The sequence below is a fragment of the Raphanus sativus genome, unplaced genomic scaffold, assembly GCF_000801105.2.
Source record: "Raphanus sativus cultivar WK10039 unplaced genomic scaffold, ASM80110v3 Scaffold1623, whole genome shotgun sequence".
Taxonomy (NCBI): domain Eukaryota; kingdom Viridiplantae; phylum Streptophyta; class Magnoliopsida; order Brassicales; family Brassicaceae; genus Raphanus; species Raphanus sativus.
The window spans coordinates 8567-12849 of NW_026616932.1; positions in this window are offsets into that span (position 1 = coordinate 8567).

Genomic DNA, 4283 nt, shown 5'->3' on the forward strand with positions numbered 1-4283 from the left:
TATGAGTAGATTGACTATTTTGGAGGTATGATCAGTTTGTAAACTCGTGGGGATCGCTTTTGGATTGGGGGTGCGGCATCTTGCGTTTTGCATATACTGGAGTTACGCTTGTTTTAGTTTGCCAGATTTTGGCGGTGTTGACCGTTTCAGATTGTGTTTAAGCTATTAAGATTCAGACAGCTGTCACACAGATATTGGGGACCACTGGTGTTCATCGAGATGTACTAGTTCTATTTGGAGGGGTCGATTTCATCGGAGACTTAGCAGAGATGGAGCTGGATTTCTATGATGTTATAGTTGAGATGGATTGGCTGTCACGCCATCGAGTGGTACTAGATTTCCTCAGAGCAAGAGTTCATATCCCTAGAGGAGATCGGAAGATCACATTCCAGTGTATTCTGGCTTACAGAGGAATTTCATTCATTTCCATGTTGCACGCTGAGGATGTATTGGAGAGAGGAGCAGAGGGATTTACGGCGACTATTTCGATGGATAAGGTGATGGACATCATGAGTTGCAGGACATTTCAGTGGTTGCAAAGTATGAGGATGTATTTGAGGCTTTTTGAAGAACCACCACTCAGAGTAGACGCTCGTATGATTGAGTTGGAACCAAGGACATAACCGGTTTCACAAGCGCAGTACCGTTTAATACCAGCAGAGATAACTGAGTTGAAAAAGCAGCCGGATGAACTCTCGGATAAGGTTTTCATCAGGTCAAGTACTTCACCATTGAGAGCTTGTACATAGGACGGGATTTTGTACATGTTATGGACATTATGAGCTCGTGGTGATGCTGATTAGGTTTTCGAAATGCACCGGTAGCATTCAAGAATATTATGAGCGATGTCTTTTGTCAGCACTTGGATAAGTGTGTGATTGCCTTTATCGACGACATCGTAATTTATTATTTGAGCAGAGAGGAGCATGCAGGGCATTTACGGATTGTGTTGGTTAAGTTGGAGAGCATCAATTATTTGCTAGCTTGGTAAGTTTTTCTTTTGGTAGGAAAAAAAATTAGATTTTAGGTTATGTGGTTCTGTAAGCACGAGTTGCTCAAGATTTGGAAAATATCACTACGATTTTAGCGTGGCCGACATCTAAGAGTTATAGAGATAAGAAGTTATATTTTTATTGGCCTGGTATGAAGAACAATGTTGTTACATTTGTATCGCAGTGTCAGTCATGTCTAATGTTAAGATTGAGAATCTGGTGTTTAGCGGGTTATTGCAGGATCTGCCATTACCATAGTGGAAATGGTACTTGGTGACTATGGATTTTGTTACTGGAAGACCGACCACCTCAGGTGGGAAGAATGATATATGGGTGATCATGGAAAGACTCATCAAGTTTACCCATATTCTAGTGATTAAAAAAACAAATGGAGCTGATCAGTTGGCACAAATTTGCATTAGAGAGATTGTGAGGTTGCATGGAGTTCTTGTAAGTATTGTATCAGATCATGATGCAAAAGTTTACATCGACATTTTGGAGAGCCTTTCAGAAGACACTTGATACAAAATTTCACATGAGTACAACTTATCATTTGCAGACATATGAGCAGACAGAGAGGACTATTCAGACGTTGGAAGATACCTTTAGGACTTGTATTTTGGATTGAGAAAGGAGCTGCAAAAAGTATCTACCTTTAGCAGAGTCTACCTACAACAACATCTACCATTCGAGTATGAGATGGCACCAGATGAGGCAGTTTATGGTAGGCCTTGTCGTACACCACTTTTTGGACAAAAGTGTGGGAGAGTTAAGATTTGAATCAGCAAAGTTCAGGAGATGGTAGAGCAAGTTGAGGTGCTCAAGGTTCGGCTTAAGGAAGCCCATGACCGTCAAAAGAATTATGCAAATCAGCACAATAAAGATTTGGAGTTTTAGGTGCGAGACTTAGTATATATGAAAATGAGGCCATCTCAGGAAGGATCTAAGACTCGAAAGCTAAAGAAGTTTAAACCAAGTTATATGAAACCATACCCTATTTGGAGCGGATTGGAGTAGTGGCTTATAGTTTAAAGTTATCAGCAGAGTTGTCAGGGTTTCAAGACGTAATCCATATGTCAGTTTTGAGGAAAGTCAGGAGAGAGAAAAAAACTCATTTTGCAGCAGCTGCCAAGTGATTATGGTAAAAAAAAAAATTGTATGCACTTTGTCAATCAGTTGAGATTATAAACCGGAAATAAAAAAGGGTTCAGGGGATGATGACCATGTTGGTCAAAGTTTGTTGTGAGAGGAACAAGATCCTGGAGGAAATCTGGGAGACCGAGACTCAAAGAAGGATTGAATGTTCAGAGCTTTTTTCGGATGGTAGTGGACAGCCGACTCATGATTTGAATTCGAGGATGAATTCTTTATTAGTGGGGGAGAATTGTAACGACCCGAATTCTTTAAACCGAAATTGGTATTCGGTTTGATTTAAAATTTGGACCCAGACAATAAACCAATTGCTTATATATTAAATTGTTAATTATAAGTCTCATAAAAACCTAAAGCTATGTGCCGTCAGTGGAGATTCAGCCTTTTCTAAGCCATCTTCTTCTCCATCTCCAGCCACCATGAAAGAGGAGCCATCACACCATTTGAGAAGAGATATTAAAGCTCATCAGACACGTTTATGGAGAACTGAAGAACGATCGATCAAAACTAAGTATTTCGAAGCCAAATTTTGAGGTTATGTTCTATACTCATAGATATATGTTTATCAGAAAGCGGATCGTCATTTGGAAATTTCTTCTAATAGTTATGGTCATTTCTTTGGGGCTGTTCGTTGTAGATCGGATCCGCCAATAAGTCAACTTCATCAGTGTTTTCCCGTTGATCTAGAAGGAACCAGCAAACGAGCGAGATATCAATCGAAAGATCTCGTTGTCAGCTTTCCAGATCATCTTCCCGATCGTAAAACCAAGGCACGGTTGGAAAGTTATTGACGTTGCTTCTTGGCCAAGGATAAGCTGAAGCTTTAGTGATGCAGATACAGTTCCGACCAGTCTCAGCGTAAAGGCCAAACGGCCGACCTAAATGAAAGCTTTCAATCTGGAATTTTGTCAGTAAGTAGCTCACTCTTCTATCTATCGTCTCCAAGAAGCGGATTGTCATTTCGAGTTATTTTCTGAAAGTTGTGTTTGTTTTCGTGAGAAGTATTACTGTAGTTTTCGTTTGCGACCAGTCTGGAGCTGAAGCTATTTTGGTTAATCAAATGGTGTCAGATCGGAGTAAAATCGGTGTCTATGGACAGAGGATATCTAGGACTATATTCTGACCGGACGGATTAAAAAGTTAACGGTCAGTTCTTGAGATATTCATCTGTTTTCTAGAGGGCTCAGTTCTGCCAGAATCATCTTGTTCATTTATTTTCAGAGAGCTTCAGAGTTGCTGTTTCAGAGACGTCAAGGTCCATTCTGTGTTTCTCAGGTTCCTTCAAAACCCGTGGCTAAGGTGAGGGTCTATTCCGTAAATTCCGTACCAGAATAGAATTCTTTCTATCGTAGTTTAGATTTCGAAATATGAATTGAGTCTGTTTGAGTCGTGATTGTTAGTTAGATTATGTATTGTAAACCGGAATTAGGGGTCTAGAAGATTTAACTATTGATTGGATTGTGTGATGTTGAGATATGAGATATATATGTATGTATGTACATAGTTATATAGTAGGGGCTATGTGATGTGCGGGTTCAGAGACATCTGAGCTGTCGACCAGATGTGGTGTGCGGGGGTTCAGGGATGCCTGAGCTAGCGACGCAGATATGGTGTGCGGGGGCCCAGAGACGTCTGAGCTAGCGACGCAGATTTTGTGTGTGTGGGCGGGGTGCAGAGACGTTTGCATATCTACGCAGATCATGGTGTGCGGGGGTACAGAGACATACTGTACTAGCGACGCAAAGTATATATATTATATCCTTATGAGGAAATGCGGGGTGTATGGATTAGCTGTGTGCTATCATCGCATTGTTTGTGTTTGTGTGATGTGTTAGGCATCGTGTGTGTTCATGTTAGAGCTAGACTTCCATAGCGGGAGTTCTATTACTCAAGTCAGTGGTTTGCGGATTAGCATCCCATACCTCACTGAGCGACTCCCCTGTTGCTCACCCCTCTTTTTCCCCCTTTCAGGTGAGATAGCCGAGCAGGAGTGATTGCTTTCGAATTGGTGCTTTGGGAGTTTTATTTCTTATTTTCAGACTTCGGTTTTATGCTTTTATCGATACTTTCCGAGATTTATGCTATTATTGGATTTATGGTTATTTATTGGATTTATGATGAGTAATAAATTGAGATTTT